The sequence below is a fragment of the Rattus rattus genome, chromosome 3 (assembly GCF_011064425.1).
Source record: "Rattus rattus isolate New Zealand chromosome 3, Rrattus_CSIRO_v1, whole genome shotgun sequence".
Lineage (NCBI taxonomy): Eukaryota > Metazoa > Chordata > Mammalia > Rodentia > Muridae > Rattus > Rattus rattus.
In genome coordinates, this window is record NC_046156.1 from 170,524,054 (window position 1) to 170,544,623 (window position 20,570).

Consider the following 20,570-nt stretch of genomic DNA (forward strand, 5'->3'; position numbering starts at 1 on the left):
TAATTTACGACCAGTGTTAGTTAGAAAGCAAATATGTATAAATTAATATACATATTTATTATAGATAAATTAATATATATGTACATTATATATACTTATACATACACACATACACCCACTGTGTATGTATGTATAAGTATATATATAATGTTCTATAATGAAACATTAATATTAAAAATACATAAAATGTTCCAATAAGGTTATGCAGGACCTATAAGATTAAAATTATAAAGCTTTCAAACAAAATGCAAAAAAAGATGCATGTAAAGAGAAAGATGTTCACTGTTTCCTCATCAGCTGACCAGATATTTAAATTAGCTTTTAGAACTGACCTGTGGATTTAACACACTCCCAATCAAGTAATCAATGTGAGATTTTATATCTCTGTATATGTATGGCCATCTATCTATCTATGCATACAAATATAAATGCAGTAGTAAACATGCATACACGCACATGCTTTTCTAAGTTTCCAAACCCATGCCAGAATGCACCTGCAAGAGGATACTAGCAAGAAAAGATAATCAAATTTGTGAGTAATTTTTTTTAACAAGAAAGAAAAAACACCTCATCTTAAATAAATTGTAATTTTTTTGTGTGAATGGTATAATGGGCAGTGCTTTTTTTTTAAATTTTACCCATAATGCTAGGAAAAGAGCCTACTCAATATTAAACCCATATAGACATCCATCCTTCTGATCATTCTCTGATTTCAGAGGCATAGTTTGTAAGAAACTAGTAAGCTAGCATTTCTGTTCTTACACAAAATTACCTTCTTCCTTCTCCCGAAAGTACCAAATAAAATCAAACAGTCGTGAGCACGCAAAGGCTACAGCCTCCTCTCTGAAGCAAAATGTGTAGAAAGCTAGTCAATGACAGAAACAAAGACAAAAGCCAGAAACTCAGTTTCAAAGATCAAAGGAACAGTCAGCACACGCTGTTCAGAATTGGCCCGTTTGGGAGGACACAGGGACTTCAGATGCCTAGACGGAACGGGTCATAAACATCAAGGAAGACCATTTCTACCGATTTCCTAAGCAAAGTATAATTCAGCCTTTTTTCTCCCTGCCATCTGAACTAGGTGCCGGAGATACCAAAGTATTTACACTCTCTGGGGAGTCAAATGATGAGTGTGGTACACCATTCACTTCTGTGCAGTCCCAAAGGAACTATCACAAGTGCGCGGTGGCCTAATGGGCTTGGATCACTTCCAAATTTCTATTATTGCTGCTGCAGCGTCTCCTCCTCCTCCAGACACTAGTTTTGTCATTTATCTTTCTTACTAATATCCTCCTCATAGCAGGTCCATAGGAATCCAAGCTCACTCACAAAATATTATCTAGAGCAAAGTGAGGGGGTTCTTCAAGTATCTAGTAACTCGTTCATGTTATGCCTCCACTGTGCATGACCTACAGGCTTTCTGTGGCGTTTCAGTGCTTCTGTGACCTGACAGTGCTTTCATTTTCCAGTTTGTTCTCACGCTGATTTCAACTTTGGTCAGCCGCACTGTTTCTTCCATCCCACATACGTGCAAGCTCTCTCTACTTCAGTGACACTGAAAGTTCTTCTCCTTGTAATTATGCAAATTCTTTCCTGTTTTTGAACTTAGGGGTCTGTCTTCACTGGTTTAGATTTGCTCTCTAAGATAATATAATATGCTATGCTTGTGTTGCCCTGTGCTTGATTTGCATGCGCGCGCGCGCGTGTGTGTGTGTGTGTGTGTGTGTGTGTGTGTGTGTCAGGGTGGGGCTTGCATAATCTAGGTAAATTTCCTACAACTGAGTTATATCCTTATCCAGGGAGACTGATTGACATCTGTTTCCTTCCTATTTCACAAACTCTGTGTAGATAGAGAGACCCGTCAGCTCATTAGTATTTCTCTCCAGTACCTGGGACAGTTTCTACACATGTGACTAATATTTGATTTATACATTTCATAGGATATTTCCCAATGACAATTATGATGAGCTTTAATTTTGAAATTCTGCACAAGACTTTCAATGAAAGAATAAGTCCTTCCATAACTCAGTTCAGTTAATGCAGGTTAACTTTTCCCACTGGATCAGGAAGTCAGGGGAAGGAAACAAACGCAAAGTAAAATTTCCCAGATCGGTGTAACAAAGTTATTTAGCCCATTATGTTAAAATATGTCCCAGATTTCCTCATCCCGCAGAATGAATGTGGTGTGTGTAAACTCTTGGCATGCAATCTGACAGAGACCAACTATTAGTAGAGATCTTTACTCTACTAATTAGTAGAGTCACCATGTGATCATTAGTGGTCCTGACTCCCCTTGACACTCTAGAAAGCTTAACTGTGGTCACAACTGAAATGTAAAGGAATTATCAACAGGTCTATAGTCAGCTCGGGACATTTTTACAAGAGACAATATCTTTTTTTTTCATGTACCCCATTTTATGTCTTCAAAACTCTTCTGTGCTTTCTCAACTTCTACCCCACTTTCACACTTCTGACTTTCCTTTTGTTGTTTACTCTTCTCAAAAGGTTCTCTTCCTTAGTAGGAAGAGTAGTTGGTGTGACCAACCTGGAACACAGTGTTCTAGAATAGTTGTTAGAGTTCAAGAACTAACTAATGTGAACCAGTGATAGAGGCATAGAATAACAAAGGAGATGAGCAAGGAGGGCTATTTAAGGACAAATCAGGAAGATTAGAACTATTCCGTATACAAAGATACAGCTATCTTAAGACGTGTGAGATATACAGATAGAAAATGTCAGGTTAAATAAATCACTTTTCAATATTACAATGATGTAAAACCCCTTAAAATCAGAGTCATGAAAATGAAAGAGGATCTGTTATACAGTCCAGCAGAAAATAAACTTAAAATACTTGCTATGTCAAGGTATGTTTGTTATTGACTACAAAAGTAGTCTATAGAGCAAACAAAACTTCTAAAAATCCATATGTGACAAGAGATTCATGATCTGTTAATGTTAAGTGCCAAGAGATCAAGCAAATATTTAGATAGTCATTTGTGATAGAAATGTGTTCAATGACCATAGATTATTAATAGATTAGACTTAATTTAGAATCAATAAGTCAAGTTATGACTTCAGATAGATACTTGGGATTCAGAGAATTTTAAGAGTCTATAATGAGCTTGTTCTGTTTATTGTTTTTGAGAACAGTCGCTCACAATCCATGCCTTGTCCATGGTTAGCTTTGCACGGAAAGGGCAGAGTTGAGCAATCACGGCCATGTGGCCTACAAAGGCTAAAATACAATTATTATTTCTAACAGAAAATGTAATGACTCCAGTCCAGGACAGATAAAGGGCAGATAAAGAACATACTTAATCTTTGATGTTCATGCTAAGCAGGATGAAAGAAATTCTCTAGATATCAATATCTCTAGATATTGGTAGATGCAGAATGTTGGCCAGAGGAGTAATTCTGAATAATCCTATAAAGACAATCCCATTTGCTGGTCTTCTTATCTTTACAGGCTTGGAAGTTAATGATGCTTCATGATGTTCAGCAAGTCAGCAGATTTTCTGGCTAGCTTTGGCTCTTTCCACTTCTGGGTCTCCCATCTAAACATAATCATTGAGTTATCGAGGAATGAAACTCATCAGAGAAATGGCATAAAGTTAGAGGGAATTAAAATATAGACCTTCTGGTATCTGGATCAACACGCCATACTTTCTTACTCTAGAAGTGATTTACCCACAAATAATTAAAAACCAGCTTTTAGAAATGGTGAGTTCCTTCTGTCATATAAGAATTTTCATAGTACATACACATTTCTATGTACATACACATTTTATGATATGTTTTTGATAGTCACAATAGTTACACTATGCAAAAGGTTACACAGGAAAAGGAATTTAAGAAACTACTACACTCTTGTGACACTCTTGTTTTCAATATGCACAATGGGACATGTATTCTCAAACAAGATTCACTCATGGAAGAATTCCCAGAATCTTTGTCTAATAGTACTGCTCAGAGCAAAGAGGCCATCTTTATACAAGAGGGAACAAGTTACTTCCTAACCGTTACCTGGTTCATCCTTTACAGATTGATGTCAATTAGAAGGCAGAGAGCTGTGCATTTGAGGGTAAAACTACTATAATACCTTCAAGTTTTCTGAGACACCAATTCTTTTTTTTTTTTTTTTTTTTTTTTTTTTTTTTTCGGAGCTAACCAACCTTCCTTGCGCCTTAAAGTTTTCCGCTGAGCTAAATCCCCAACCCCCCAATTCTTTTTTAGAAGGATTTAAATTTCCTGTCAGGACTGATGGGACAAAAACCATAACAGTGTCTAGGGGTACAAGTTGGGCTTACAGTATTTGTCTACCATGTGTAAGGTCTTCTTCGGTGTGGTCCACTGACACTGAAAAGAAGAAAAAAGAAAAACAAAACAAGACACCATAGCAGTATGAGACTCTATTGGGATTTAGTCTTTAACTGCCATCAGATAGCCAGTGTCATTCTTCCATGCTCAGCACACGCTTGCTCATTACTGGATGCTTTCACCTGCTGCCTACTTACAGAGAGGGAAGATTTTAGAGAAGCTTAATGCTTGACAATTGAGTAGCATCTTTGCTACTTGCATAAATCAGAGATATAGATTACATTATACAATAATCACACCCCTTGCTTCTAAAGGAAGATACATTGAAAAGGGTTTGGTCAAGGCTACTATGCCACTACGGTTTCCATGAAATACTACTGTGATGGGAAGTTGTTTTGCATTTGAACATGTGTTTGCTACAGCCTTACATAGTTTATCTAGGTGGTGAGAATACATAAATCTGATTTATCTTCCAGTTGATGACTACCTTAGTCCATGTGTAAAGTTCTATTCTAAAAGAAATTCACAACGCTGGAAGTTATTACTCAGGCTTATGCTTTAGATCCCAAAGCCTTCACTGTGTTTACTGATTCCTACTCTAACAGTGCAACAATATGTCTCTTATTAGCATTGTTCCTGTCTATATTTTTAATTTCTTTAATAGTTTTTTGCTATTAGATTCTTGCCACATATTTTTTTCCACAATTGAAAGTTTTTTTTTTCTAATGTCAACAACCACAAGCATGTTTATGGAATTACACGAGAATCGAACCAAAGATAAACCACAGCAACCAGCAGCTAAATGTGTTTCTTTTTGTGTGGCCACCCTCAACTTGTGGCATACACCATGCACATCTGAGGGCCCCTCCGAACAGTCAGAGGAATCCGACTTTCTTTCTTCACAGTCCCTTGGCCTCCTGGATGGTGACTCATAAACCCCATATCGTTCCATCTCTCACAAATGGAAACAGATCTGCTTTGTTGGGTTAGCCTTCAGTTCCCACCGCCCCAGGCTCGGTTTCTATGAGCCCAGTCTTGCCTTTGGCCACTCAGGCCTTTGTCCAGTCAGAGAGCAGTCTAACAGGCTCTCCCACCCCAGTGGCCAGCTTTGCTTCCACCAGCAAGAGCTTTTTCCAGCCTTCTTCCCTGTGCCTGTTGCCAGTGGTGCTGCTTTGTTTCTGAGATCTTTACATTTGCCTTGGCTTCACCAGAGGAAGAACAGGTGCTTCTGCCTTCAATGTTCTGGGAATTATACACTGCCTAACAAGCTATGATTTGTCTGCTGGAATCGAATGTAGGGCAAATGGAGATGTTAATACTGAGGTAATCTTCTAGCCCATCTCTCCTGAGGAGTTCTCCTATATAGTTATCAGATTTGGATTCTAAAGACTCATAATGTAGCTCTCCAGATAAATATTTAGTGAGAACAATGGCCTTGAAAGTGTTCCATCTGTGGCTCAGTGGAAAAAGCAGCAAAGCAACAAACTGCTGGCCACAGCACCATTTCAGGGTCATTTCGAATGTACAGCATTCGAACAGCATTCGAATGTACAGCTATAACTATTGGGGCTCTCGTGGAAAGCCAATAATAGATAAGTAAGTTTGGAGATTACACCCTCAAAGTTGTTCTGGTATGCAAGCCTGGGCTTGTTCATTTTTATAAATGATGAGCCCAAGGTTCCAAAGAAATTTAAAGATGTTTCCATGGGTCACTAACTTGTTCCATAACTATCCTTTAAAGTTCAGCAATATGCCTTATTCTAGCGAATGCCCTTTTGCAAGATATGCAAAGGATTCTATTGTTCAAAGCAAGTTCTGAGTCCTTGGAAAAGCCTAAAGCTGTGGTATTCAGAATTAGCAATACCTTCTCTGACATTGAGGGCTACTTTTTAAAACTTAGCTGGTTACTAAGAGGACTTTATCACAACTGTATTTAATAGGGGCACCAGAGAAGCTACTGCAAGAGATGATGGGAATTTTCACCTATTCTAACATGTTCCCCTTTATAGTTGCTAGGAAACCCTCTCTTACCCTATTTTTTAGGTAGTTCCACTATGGTGTACATGAAAACTCCAGGAGCATTTTCTTCTTGCCCTGCACTGTTTATAGGGTTTTTTGAACATTTTTAGGATTATTCAGTTCAGAGGAGGAGGTATTTTAAAGAGGAGTGCAGAAACATAACTGTGAGGAGGGCTAAGCAAAGAGGACTTAGAAGCATCTGGGGCTGTCACAGTGGTGTGAATGAAAGAAAAACATTCTTTTTAGACTAGAGAATGATGATAGTATAGAGGGGTTGGAATGAGCAGGTAAATTCATCCCTCAGGCCTCATATAAAACCTAAAGCAATTTATATAGAAGATAAGCACACAATCAGTCGGTCATCAGTGTTTAACAGCCACGTATATCTTGGAATGGAGGCCAACAGGAAAGATGGTTTTCTGCCTTAGAATCTTAGATTCTAGGCCTGTATAGGTGATTAGTCAATTTCATCTCTTTCAGTCACAGGGGCAGCTATTGGCTTTCCTAGTGGTCTGGGTCTTCTAGTGGTATACAATGTTTATTAAGTTTTACCCTTAATGAGTATTGGAACTCTAAGGAAATGGTGGGCTCTCCAGCAGTCCATAAAGGAGAAACCATGACAATCTTGCTCTTGGGTATCTTAAAATGTAGTGGTGCCGGCCAAAGAGCACATGATTGACATAAGGTAATAGATAAAGATGAGACTGCATTATGGATGCAAACAAAACATTTTAAGATTTTCCTTCAGGGCAGAGTTTTGACTTCTCTAATCCTTCTTCCACACCTTGACAGGCAGATAATTCCATTGACTGATTTTTCAACTCTACCCAGCGTTCTGAATATACGATCCATGTTGTACTTTTCTACTATGCGATTTCAAAATATGTGATAACCCGAGGCTGAGAATGACAGGAAAATATACCACTAGTCCCCTGACAGTAGGTACATACCAGTTTTGAAACCAAAGGGGGAATATAGATAATAATAATTTCAAGTCTCTGAATAAGACGGAGTCTTAGCAGGTTTAGATCCCAGGATTCACCCTGGATACTCAACAAATCCTACTGGAATTTTTATGGTCCTACTATTGAGAGATCATGGCTACCTATACAGAAGTGGGCTTCCCATTTAACTTCATTTCTTTCTCTGCATTTCTTTGAAACTACTTCAGTTTATCCTCAAATAACCACACTAAATACTACAATTAAGTTTAGAAGGGAAATTCCAGCCTGATGCTGACTTAGTATTGGTAATAGTTAGAGCCAACCATGGGCTTTGGCCTCATGGAATTGTAATATTTTGGCAGTGGAAAGATGTAATAAGAGGATTTGATTCATATTCATACATGGATTTTTTAAATTTTTGCAAAGGCTGGAGAATAAGAATGAAAGACAATTTCATGCATATTTTTTGCCTCTTTAGTTTAAGCCATGAGTGAAACTAAAAGTTTAAAAGTCACAGATAAGAACACTGGTGTGGTGCCTAGGAAGTCATCTGAAAGGTCAAACCAGACACATCCAGTCAAATGCTGAACAAACTGACTGAATTAACTCTGTGAGGTTCTGACTGCTGTCATGCTGCTCTGATCCCTGAAGGACTTGGTATTATCTGAGGGCATAATTACACTTTCCATACAAAGTGCTCCTATAAAGAAAGAACTTCATGACTTTAAGTTGAAATATTTTTTAAATTAAGACCTTTGTAGTATTTTGGAGAATATTCAAATATTTGAAACGGCTTTTAACTTTTTTAATTAATTGATTCTGCCAGGGAAACCTTCAAAACTTAATGAAAAGCATAGCTCCCTTTTGCTTCTGCAGTTTTGAATCTGGCAGTTAATTAAATTGGGAGAAATATGTGATATGTGTTATATGATGTAATAACACTTTTATTGAAAAATCAAACAAACAGATGAATCATTTGATTAACATTAACACTCCCAATAATGCCTATCAGTCTCTATTAAAAGTTACCCTATGGCAGTTGCAGCAAAAGAAAAGATTGTTATCACGTTTTAATTGAAATATTTATTGAGCTTAAACTTACAGCATCGTGAGTCATTGCAGCTACTGTCTTACCGTCACTTCTGAAGAGTTTATTATGTAGTCTAAGGAAATCTTAATTGATTTTTTTTATAAACCTCAATACTACAGATCCATTCTTATTATCATCACCAGAAGGAGGGAAAATGTCTGCTATTTTCATGCTCCTTATTGTGAAGTCAAGTCCCTTGAGAGAAGAATACACCAGTAGCAAATGTGAGCTGGAAGGTTAAGAACACAGAGGGAAATCATCGTGGTCCCTCGGCTTGCTTTATGTTTTCTAATGAAACTCTGGAGAAAAACCTCCACCATCTTTACAAATATTGTGATAACAAAAATGTTTAATGAATTTTTTTGGTTGCTTTTTAAATTTCATGAATCCTAGGGAGTAATTAGAACATTATGCATGGTTCATAGGTAATTTTTGTCTTTTCAGACCAAGGAAACCTGCCTGAGGTGGTAGGTGGGCACAATGCAGGAGGTAGGTGTAGTGCCATATTGGGGCCTGGCCACTTTGTAACTGAGGGATTGTTGGACAGAGGCCTCCCATTGAAGGACAAGTAGTAAACACCCGAGTCTCCACTGCATGACCTCTGCTGAGCCCGGCCGATGTGTGGAACTGAACACCTGGACCACACCTGGGTGGTGGTCAATTTACTTCTGCCTTTTTACTTCCTCAGCCTTTATCCTGAGATTTAGGCTATTCTCGGATTTCTCCTAATTTATTCAGATCTCCTAGTCGGTCTTTTTTTACCGACCTAGCTCTCCCACTGTGCTTCCCCAGTTATTTTCACCTGGAGACTTGGGTATACATAAAGCGTCTCACTACTCCTCCTCATGTCTGGGACACGAATAACCTGGTGGGTGTGTTTTCATCCCAGAGGGCTGGGTCCTCCTGGAGGTAGGGTGGAGGTGAGGAAGGAGTTTGAGGACAAGAAGAGTGTGTAGCAACTGGCTCTTGGTATTGGCTACGGTGTCGAGACCTAGCTGAAGGAACATGCGTATGTCTGGGTATATGGTGGGTGTGTTAGACGGTGGGTCCTCCTGGAGATGAGCTGTCTCATGTAATCTCTTCAAGTCCTGCCAAGTGAAGGAAGCCAGTCTCTCGAGACAGCTTCACATGTAAAGGAAAGAATGGAAGAACTGGATGCAAAAGGCATAGCCTAGTGGCAGAGACCCAGAGCTTTCTAACCAGGTCCAGTTCAAAGCCTGGCTTTGTCACCTGGAAGCTATAGGATATTGGGCAAATGACTCAATGTCTTTTACTATGTCTCATTTCTTCATCGGTAAAACCACATCAAGAATACCCAATTATTATAAGGATGGATGAGATGAATTAATTAAAACCTGGAATTCAAAGAACGTCCTTTCAGATAGTAAGGGCTCCTTGAGTACTTGTCATTCCGATGTTAACATTTATATGGAGAAACTGAGCAACCGCATAGACAATAATGTTGAGGAGTTGGTAAATACAATCGGTGTGAAGATGCTCAGAAAATACAAACTTACTGTTTGAATGTGTCCACTCCAGCGCTTACCAGAAACACTGTAATTAAAACCACAATCCTGTGAGATTAGTCTTGACACAGGATGGAATTTTTACAGTCAGAAGGTGATAAACAGCAAACAGAAACTTCTCCTTGGATGGAGTTTATTTTCTTGTGGTTGAAGAAGAGAAGCCCCAAACTATTAGTGTTGCTAAGCAGTACTACATGCTACTAGATTTAGTTCAATCCCAATGGTTCTAGTTGGGATTGGGTGGGAACAGTTATAAGAGACAGGATTAGGTTTGTTAGCACAGCCTGGACATTTTGAAGTTATGCTGTTTCAACTTCCAAAATTGTACTCTCGATCTGACACCCCTCTTCTCTATCACTGCCGCTTAACCCAACCTATTCTCTCAGTTGCTTTCACACCAACATCCCATGCTCCCTTTGCTTCTGCTTCACAGTCTGTCACCACAGTGATGTTAAAACTGTATTTTAAATCTCACTCTTTCCCTGCCTAGAAACCTCCCAGTGATTCCTTCAGGGCAATTAAAAATCCTAACTCTGCCCTCTGATCTTAGACACTGATCCTATGGTGTCCTATGATCTCTTTCCACGCCTGTCTCAGTCCCTTTGAGTTAACTCACACTAGCCTCCTTCGTTTTGCTCATATATGTCATACTCTTGACATTCCCTCTTCCTGGAGCCATCTTTCTCTCAGATTTTTATATGGTTTTTCTTCACGGCATTGGTCTGATCATTAGAATACATAACTCAAGAGAGGGCAACTCATGCAGGCCCATTTCAACTGAAACCCATACGCCTCTAGTTACTAAACTTCATCTTCCTTTGCTCCTTAGCATACATTCTTATTTGATGTTTTTTAAAAATGTAGACCTATGTTATTTTATTGCTGGAATATAAATTCCCCCAAAGTATCCTGACTCCATCTCTAGCTCTAATCATGGGCCCCTGTAGAGCTTGCACACATGGAAAGGGAGCGAGAAAAAACTGTCAGATGTTCCTGCTGCTTCGTTAACAACGGAGCTCTGCCCATCTGTCTCCCTGAAACCTCTTCAGCAGTGTCTGTGTTCACTACTAATCTCGCCAGCTCAGAACCCCAAGGACAGGAGAACGGCTCATGATTCTCACCTTCTCACTGTCCGGTTAAGTCTAATCTAAAGCCATGGTTAACTGTTTTACATTAACACAACTTATTGAGAAGGACTGGCGCTCACACTCAGCTCGAGCGTGGGTGATTGGTCTCAGGATTATTCTCTGCATCCCAAAGGCTTGGATATACAGGGTGATTTGAAACTATTTCCAAATCAATCTTCATTATTCTTCTTGCTTAGTTTGTTGTGGGAAGTCTCTGAAAACCAAGTGATTTTTTTTTCTCCCCCTCCGAGGTCTGAAATGTCATTACACAACCTAGTTAGTTCTTGGCCAAGTTAACTTGGTAAAACCTGTTCATGACAGTCATTGGAAACTACCACTGTCATAATACTTTTAATAAGGGTGTGAGTATGCTAAGAATGGAGCTAATTGACCCGATAATGACCATGATGTGAAAGCAAGTCTTGGTCAGCTAAAGATCAACACAGCAATTGAGAAATTCAATACATGGGTGGCAGGCAGGCTCAACCTTCATATTTCCATCTCATAATTATTAGCCTTCTGGCAATCTGGCTTTTAAATTATATATAAGAATGTTTGATCATAAGGTCATTGGGGGTGACTTTGAGGTCGGAGTCTGCTAAGAGAAAGAGAGAAAACTTAATATTGTGCTGAAAACCATACACGTTTAAATGAAGCACAATAAAAATTGCCACAGGAAAGAGTGGTTTGGATTTCTCAGTCATGTGACTTAAAACAAGCAATAAAAGATACAGATACAAGGTAATTAAGATTTGGGTTATTGCTGAGAAGCAATTCTTAGGAATGCATGCCATCCTCACGTGGAGAACTATAAATAAATACAGACTCTCAGGCCCCATTCCCAGAATCTGACTCAATGGGCCTACTGGTAACTTTTAAGGCTCCCAAGGTGATCCTCCTAGGCAACCAGTGTTGAGAACCACTGGTTTAGAGCTTGCTTTTTGCCATAGCTAAAGCTTTTGGTGATTGTTCTTACGTTAGTAATGGATTTGAAGACAGAGAAAGAGAAAAGCATTTGAGGCCAATGTAAAATGACCTGTCTTCTTGCCTTGAAGAGTCTGCCATTCTTCTTGTGATGGGCTGGCCTTTTCTATCATCCTTTAGAAGAAATGCCAGTCTCACCATTCGCAAAAACCTAACTTGTAGACAGTACTCCTTTAAAAAAAATAGTGCAGCTTGAAGAGCAAGCCAACAGCCTGCAGAATGAGAGAGAAGCCTTGGCACGAGACTAATATTCAGAATTTAAACCCACTGCAGAATTAAATACTACACACACATAAAATAAACCCCCCTCCCCAATAACTTGCCAGTCAGGAAATAGACAAAGAACATGAGCAGACCATTCTCAAAGAAGAAGCACAAATGGCTAATATGTGTTTTTTTAAAAAAAGTGTTTGATATCTTTAGCCATTAGGGAAATGCAGACTAAAACGAATTTGTGCTGGGAATGGTGGTACATGCCTTTAATCTCAGTGTTCAGGAGGCAGGGGCAAGCAGTTTGAGGTCAGCCAAGGCTACATACTAAGACCTTGTCTCAAACAAACAAAACTGCCTCTAGATAACATCTCACCATCTACCTTATGTCAGAATGCCCATCATCAAGGAACTTAATAACAAATACCATGAGGGAAAAAAGAACTTTATTTATTTCTGGTGGGTGTATAAATCAATTTAAAGATTTCTCAAAAAAATTACAAATATGACTATCATGTGACTATATTACCCCTGGGCATATACACAAAGGTCTCCACATTCTTCACAGAAGGAATTGCATATCCATATTTGTTAAGGCTCTCCTCACAAGAGCAAGGAAGTAGAACCAGCCTAGATGCCCATTAGTAGATGAATAAAGGTTGTACACACACACACATTAATATTTTATTCAGCTGAAAAAAGAGAGTGAAATCATGAAATTTGTGAGAAACTGGTTGGATCTGGAAAGGAGTACAGGAAACAAGATGAACCAAACTCAAAAAAGAAAAAAACAAAACAAACAAACAAACAACAACAACAAAACGCCCCACATATTCTCATTCAGCGGTCGATCCTACTTCGTAATGTTTTTATCTGTCTGTTTCTCCGTCCATCTTAGGCTTTATATCTAGGTATAAATAGTTTAAAGTCTAAGAGACTAGAGGGAGGACCAAGAGAGGATACAAAATGGTACTGAGGAGCGTGTAGAGGAAGCACAATAGGACACACAGGAAATGAACGTGGATCAAAGAAAGTAAAAATTGGGGCCTAGAAAATGGCACAGGATAAGATAACACTTGCTGCTCTTACAGAGGACATAACCAGTTCCTGGCATCCATGTGGTAGCTCATAGCACCCCCCCCCGCAGTCACTCTAGTTACAGAGAATCCTAAGCCTTCTTCCAACCTTTTTGGGCACCAGGCAGGCCTGTGGTGTATTCAGACAACAAAACACTCATAAACACAAAATGAAATAAATAAATCTAAAAATATAAGGATAAATAAAATTAAAGGTACAGCTGTAGAAAGATGGCTCTTTATTTCTCTCTCCCTCCCTTTTTCTCTTTCTCATCTTTCTCTCTCATTTCTTTTCCTTTCTTTCTTGTATAAGAAGGAGTTAATATCAACAACAAGAAAGATCAGCAACTTTGTGAGACCCTGAAGTCAGCAAGAATACAGCCAGAGTCCTTGCGTCCCACAAAAGAGCTTTGAATTATAAGTAGGCATGACCAAGTGTCACTTGAGTAATGACCCAAGCCTCATGGGGTATTGTCAGGCTGCTTTCTGGCAGCGGATATCCATAGTATCCCAGCACTGCCAGCTTAAGGGGGTTTGTAATCTTTACCTACCCATGTGTAACAAACATTCATTTATGTAAGAAATAACACTGCTAGAAACAAAGCTTTTGTCACTAACAGGAGGCTAGGCAGACTCTCTTTGGGAACCTAATACAATTTAGGAAATTCAGAAGCTAGGACTCTAATCTCTGTCACTCTGTTCTAGCCAATACCATGGCCCAGGGCAAGTCATTAACATCCATCTCCCAAATTGTAAAATTGGAGAAAGGAAAAGAGCTATAAATTATTATAGAATAGTCACCTTGGATATTAATGGGCATGGCAATAAAGCCATGAAGTGACTGTGCACATCCTGGTGATTAAAACCAAGTCAGAGCTACCAATTGCTCACACTTTGCTGGGATGGACTCTGGGGCACACACCCAAAGCACACAAGGCACACAGAAAGGGTCAATCAAAATGAGGCTTTAGATGCACTATCCAAGGAGACAAGATCATAGCTGGTAATTATTTGGAAATCTATGTACAAATACACAGGTCTTTCTATGAACCAAAGATGGTATTCCTTATTTTTCTATTGTATGCCTTTCGAAGAATTTCCTTTATCACTTACAGTGATGGTTTTCAAATTCTGACTTCACATTAGAACACTTCATGGAATTAAAAACAAAGCAACACTGATAGCTGATAGCTAGATTCCAATCCGGGATTGAAGAGAGAAGGCTGGAGAGACAGGGCTGAGGCATCAGCCGTTTTTAAGCTTCTGGGCAATTCTAAGATCTCGGTCTGCCATGTGCGTCACTGAAAAACCTGTTGGTTTTTTAACCACATCAGCAAACTCACCATGCCTGCTTCCATTGTCCCACGTCTCCTTGTGTTTCCTTCTGTGATGTCTAATCTCATCCCAACACCCAACTTTCATCAGGAATGAACGTCAGAACTTACATGGATCCTATCCTCCAGGATCCCTGAAGTCTAATTGCTTATGTCCTTCATTAATAACCAGGGAATGTTCTCTTACACTGCTACTGTCCAATTATGCTCGATGCATTTTCCATACCAGAGAATATATTCCACATGCGTGATAATAATCTATTATGTAAAATAGTAGTACATATTATATGATATATTGCAGCAAAATATCATATATAACATATATGTGTGTATATGTGTTGTGGATGTTTATTCGCCAACGTTCACTGACGTTTCTTCAACTCAAATCAGCCATTTCTAAAACCTTTCCTCCCAGATTTAGAACTCCAGTGGGAAATAACATTTGCGAATTTTTATTTGTATGCCTCAAAGAGCATTTTGTATTTTGTTCTGCTCTATCTACACAACAAAAATATTTCCTTGCTGGTAAATGGTTATAGAGTCTAGCAGAGCTCAGTCTATCAGTGATATAACCAGGATAATTTTTATAGCATATTTCTCCATTATCATCTTCCTTGCCATTTTATTATGTCAAGTCTAAGCTTATTCTGGTATTAGTGGAAGAAAGAAGGGGAGCATAATACCCTAACCAACGGAAGAGACAATCTTTGACTCCTGATGTTTGACCTCCCAAGCCAGAGGCCTCTTCCCATTCTAGCGTCTGGCTGTCCTTCCCTTTCCAGTAAATGGAACTGCAGGCAAAAAAAATTTATATCTTTCTTTCTGTGACATACTCAAGTGCCATTTTAGCCAGGGAACGAAGAAACCAAAGGCAGCCTCTGTGACGCTCCTGGAGCTGGCCTTCCAGAGATCCAGGCTGCTTCTTGTTCCAGCGGTTTTAATCAAGAGGCCAGTAAGAGAAAACACTTATCGCCATAGGAGATGACCCAAGGAGATTTGCACATGCGTGTGCAATCCTAGTTACCATCTCCTCGGCCTTCCAAAGGACTACAAGATACAGATGCCCCATCTTACGAAGCAGCTTAAAGATAAAGGTATAAATCCAGTGTTTTTTTTTTTTTTTTTTTTTTTTTTTTAATGTTCTTTGGTCATTGGATATTGTGAAGAACTTGTTGAGATTTCTGATTTCTATACAAGGGACTGTACCCAGGTGCAAATGTAGCCACAGATTTAATTTTATCAAATCTAATACCAACATGAGGGGATTGCTTTAACTATATGACCTGGATACCCTGAGAATGAGGGATGAGATGAGGGTTTCTTTCTTTCTTTCTTTTTTTTTTTTTAACTCTTTTAATTCATCAAGTAACTGAATTTGGAATAGACATAAGAAGAATGTTAGTCAAACTTAGAGAAAAAAGATATGTCCAGGATAAAGGGGGAGACAGATATTCCTATTACATCTTGCTCAAATATCAGTCTTAAGTAGTGTTGTGTCAAGCAAATGTAATGTAAGTCATTAGGTAATGTGATTTAAAATTGCTATTAAGCCACATTAAAACAAATTAAAAGCTGAATTTGATTACTTTTTTTTTTTACCTAAACCAGTTTATATACAATTTATAATTTTAATACACAAACTAAGATTAGGGACAAATTTGATTTTTTTTGTGTGTGCATGGAGTGCTACATGTTTGGAATTTAGAGTGTTTTACAAAACAAGCACTTTTCTCTAGGAATCAGCTTTATTTCAAGTACTCAAGAACCCCATGTGGTTCTATAATCTCTGTATTTTCTTTATCAATAGCTGGAATGATCTTTGAGATAGATTTATTTATTATCGTCGTTCTTTACGTATATGCACCATGTATGCTTGTATGCATGTCTGACGCAGCATTCATGTAGAGGGCAGAAGATAGCTTTGTGGATTTGGTTCTTCCCTGCTACATTTCATGGTTCCACTGATTGAACTCAGGTCTCCAGACTTTCATGACAAATGTCTTTCCCCACGGGGCCGCCTCACCAGACCCGGAATGATCTCTATGTGTTTCTTCGCCTACCTGCGAACTACTTTTGTTCCTCGCATAAAAGTTCCACAGAAGCCAGATTCCTGCCTTTTCTTCCATTGTACAACCACGCACATAGTAGAGGACAGCAGAACGGTGAATGAATGAATGAATGAATGAATCTTTAACACAAGAAGCAAATGTAAATAGTGTCTTGACCCAAACGCTAGTAGAAAATAAAAGTTTCGGAGTTCTTTGAACTTGAAAGAACGGCCCAGGAAGTGAGTGACAGCCAGCCAACCTCAGCGTCATCTGCTGATACTGATTATCACCTCTCTGAAATTTACCAGTGGAGCTTGGGAAGAGACAGGAAAATTACCACCCACAAGTGGTTTGTTGTTGTTAATATGTACCACAAGTGTAGTATGTGTTCAAGTAAAACCATCCACCACATGTGGTTGTCCCTGCCCTTGAGAACAATCCAAGTCCAGTTGGCATGACGCAATGCTCTGATATGGGGAAGGTTGGCTGCACTGGATAACGGGAAATAAAATGGATGTCAAAGTCAGACAGACCAGGGCCCCCACCAAACTGTGCGGGCTGGGTTGATTAAGTAAATGCTTGCAGTCCTCATTTTCCTATAAATCTTTACACGTAGCTCATACCTTTAGTGTTTCCATGAGAACAGTCCAAGGCTCTGTATGGAAGTGTTTGACACACTGTAGTGAGTATCAATATTATCGTCTTTTGCACACAAGCGCTCTGAAGAACACGCGGAACATCGAGCTTTACACATAAGCTATTTCCTTCTTTTTAAGATTCGATAGTGTCTTCTCCTTGAACCTGACAGGTGGGGACAGACTCTAAGTGGAGTTAAAATCTTAACTTGTGCCAAGCAATGAAACAGCAGTCGAGCCATTTATCCCCACAGAGACACTTGTAGTCTCTGTGCATTTGGGGATAGGTCTAGGGGACTTATATCCAATTGGTTTCATATTCAACTTTTTGTAGATATTGACAAAGATGGTTATTTTGTATTCAAAATCATAGGCCAAAAAGGACAAGGAAGAAAGGCTCTGAGAATCCATGCCAATCTGGAAGTGTTTTACTTGTTGCCAGTACACAGAGCTCTGCTTGCCATATCGAAGTTCAGAGAGTAAACTTGACCCTGAGTTCTGAACCCCTCTCTCTCATCTTAGAGACTAATGAGCTGGTGCCACTCGGTCTCCTGGTAATGTAAGCCCCATCGGGCAGACAGTGAGCTGCTCTAAAAGCCATGAGACCAGTGGGCGCTTGCAATGTCACATTAACATTAATGAGAACAGTTGATCACCGAACACGGGTCAGGCATGTGTGTAGTTACTCAACAACCACACGTGAAAAAACAGAATTATTCCCCATATTGCAGCCAGGAAAAGGGAGGCTCAGAGAACTCTAGTACTTGCTGAATTGTAGCTACAATTTGAAGCGCAGCCTCTCAGGCTGCAATGCCTCCTGCTTTCTGCTAAGCACCCTCTGTACTGTTAGCAGAAGATTCCAGTTACTGGAAGGTGTGAGACCCTATAGGCCAGTGGTTCTCCAACCTTACTAATGCTCTAGACCTTTGCACTAGACTCAATGCTCTGTACAAAATACATATGCCCAAAGTATTTAGTCACACTGTGCTTGGGGAGCAAATCAAGCTTTGTGTCCAACCAAGCCTTGGCCCAGAGCTCTGACACCCAGCCAGTTGCCCTGAAGGACATTGGTTCATGTGGACACTGACTCCCTCCCCAATAGTCTGCTTTCCAGAGCTGTTTGGGGACAGAAACCTCCAGAATAGTGGTTATCAACCTTTGGGGGTGGGGTGGGGTCAAACAACGCTTACAGGAGTCACCTAAGAGCATCGGAAACACAGATATTTGTGTTACGATTCATAACGGTAGCAAAATTACAGTTATGAGGCAGCAATGAAAATGATTTTATGTCTGGGGGTCACCACAACATTGGGAACTGTATTAAAAAGGTCTCAGCATCGGGAAGGTTGAGAACCACTGCTCTAGGGTAGGACATTAAGAGTTGAGAGGAGAGGTCCGGTGGAAGTACACAGACTGATGAGGCCGTGGAGGATGCACACTGTGTGGGTCCCGCTAGGAAGGCGTGCTGTCTTTCCCAAGAGTGTAGTTACCTCAGACCTTCCCAACACTACCAGTTATTCCCACGCCCAGCACAGCCACCAGCAAAATCTTGGTGGAGTGTGCCGTGATGCAGCATCCTCAAAGACAAGGAATTTCAGCCACGGTCAACAAAGGGTGTCCATATAAAATTCTTCATCTGTCCCTGAAGTACAGTTTCTACCCTGGGGAAATGACTCGCAATCAATTCTCAAAAGGACCCCTACTTTGAAAGAGCCACTGAAACAAACAAACAAACCACCTCCAAACAAAGAAACAAACAAACAAAAACATCAGAATGTTCCGGTCTCCTGCTCTATTCAGCACCTCTATTCCATTAAGCACTTGCAGCAAGAACCATTAGTTTCCCTAAATGTACGCAGAGTAAACTGAGGCCAGGAGTAGGTGAACACCGATTGTAGAGCCAAGGGAGGCAGAGCTAGGATTGGTCAAGACACCCCGGTGGGAAATCTTTTCCAGCCAATTCCATGAATGAAGATTAAAGGACTCCCCCCCCCCCCGTGAGATTAATAACAGGTTGCAAACATTTTCAAGTTAAATCACAAAAAACGCCAAGTTGCTTGTTATTAAGGAAACATGGGTTGCTTCCCTACCACACAGGTAGAGGTCACTAACAGGATATTTTTCTACACAGCTACAGCCCTTGCCTTTCCCTGCCTCAGCAGTCTGGGTTCCTGGAGTCTATCCTCCTTCTTCCTGATCCCCTGCTCTTTGCTCCAGCGGAGTGTCCTAGCTTCTACCCCTAGGGCTTGAATTCCTTGCGCGCTCCCAGCCACCACTCAGCCTGCCTCAGGGAGTGGGGGTGGGAGCTCAGGTGACTCTGTACCTTCACCTGGCACCCAGCTGTGCAGCCGGCAGGAGACTACCCAAGTTGGCTGCCACCACGTCTCCTGCCTGAGCCCGTTCCACCTCCCCGCTATTTCCCCAGCTTTTCATTTCGACACAAACCACCTGCAACCTCACAATCACGCCGCCGAAACTCGATCGCAAGGGCGCGCTTGCAGGGTTTATTTTAAAATACGCCGGCCGAGAGCAGTTGTAAAAGCTGGGTTGGGTGGCCAGTACCTTGGCATATATTTAGCTTTTCTGGAGAGGGACATTAAGGTTTGGCTTTAGGCACGCTCACGGCACGGGATGGGATTTCCTCGCGCCCGCGGGCTCTGGCTGCTGGTTGGCGTTTTCCCAAACTGTCCGCGACTGCAGCCAACTGTTCCGCTCCCACTCGGGGCCTCGAACCCACGACCCCGGAAAGCGCCGGCCCGCACCACCCCTGGCCGAGCGTATCCTTGTCTGCCCTGGGTACTCACTTCTGCTGGAGAGAAAAGTCTGCCATACCAGAGGCTGTGCACTTCCTGCAAAGGACGTGAGCTCTGTCTCTGACAGGTAAAGCTGTTTCCTGAGCCCCGTGTAAAATCAAGAACGCAGGAGACGAGCGAGTGAGACAGAGCAGGAAGGCGGGGAAAGCCCAGCCCAGAAGACCCAGCGTCTGGGGATTTTAGCCTCTGCTCCGCTGTCGCCAGCCGCGTGTCTCTGAGAAGAAGCTCAACTCGGTGCACTTGTTCACTCTTTCTTCACTAGAGGAGGAGTCAGTGTTGCAACATGCATGTTCCTTGCTGGAGGCAAAACAGTGAATTTTCTCCAGCGTGCAAAAGGTCCAGAGCCTGCCAGTTTTACAAGGTGACAGAGATAGTTGGGGGAATCGGAATGCAGAGAAGAGGTGGACAAGAAAATTTCTGATTTCCCTCCAGATCCGTTTTGCATGA

General features: G+C 40.6%; 1 protein-coding gene across 2 annotated transcripts in view; it reads right to left on the reverse strand.

Moving 5' to 3' along the window:
- The window catches only part of Prlr (prolactin receptor), a 169,088-nt gene extending 148,721 nt beyond the window's left edge, over positions 1-20,367 (reverse strand). For both annotated transcript variants that reach the window (XM_032898787.1, XM_032898789.1), the window contains exon 1: positions 20,115-20,367. The gene's annotated coding sequence lies outside the window, so the exon portion shown is untranslated. The remainder of the gene's footprint in view (positions 1-20,114) is intronic.
- Positions 20,368-20,570: the final 203 nt, after the last annotated feature.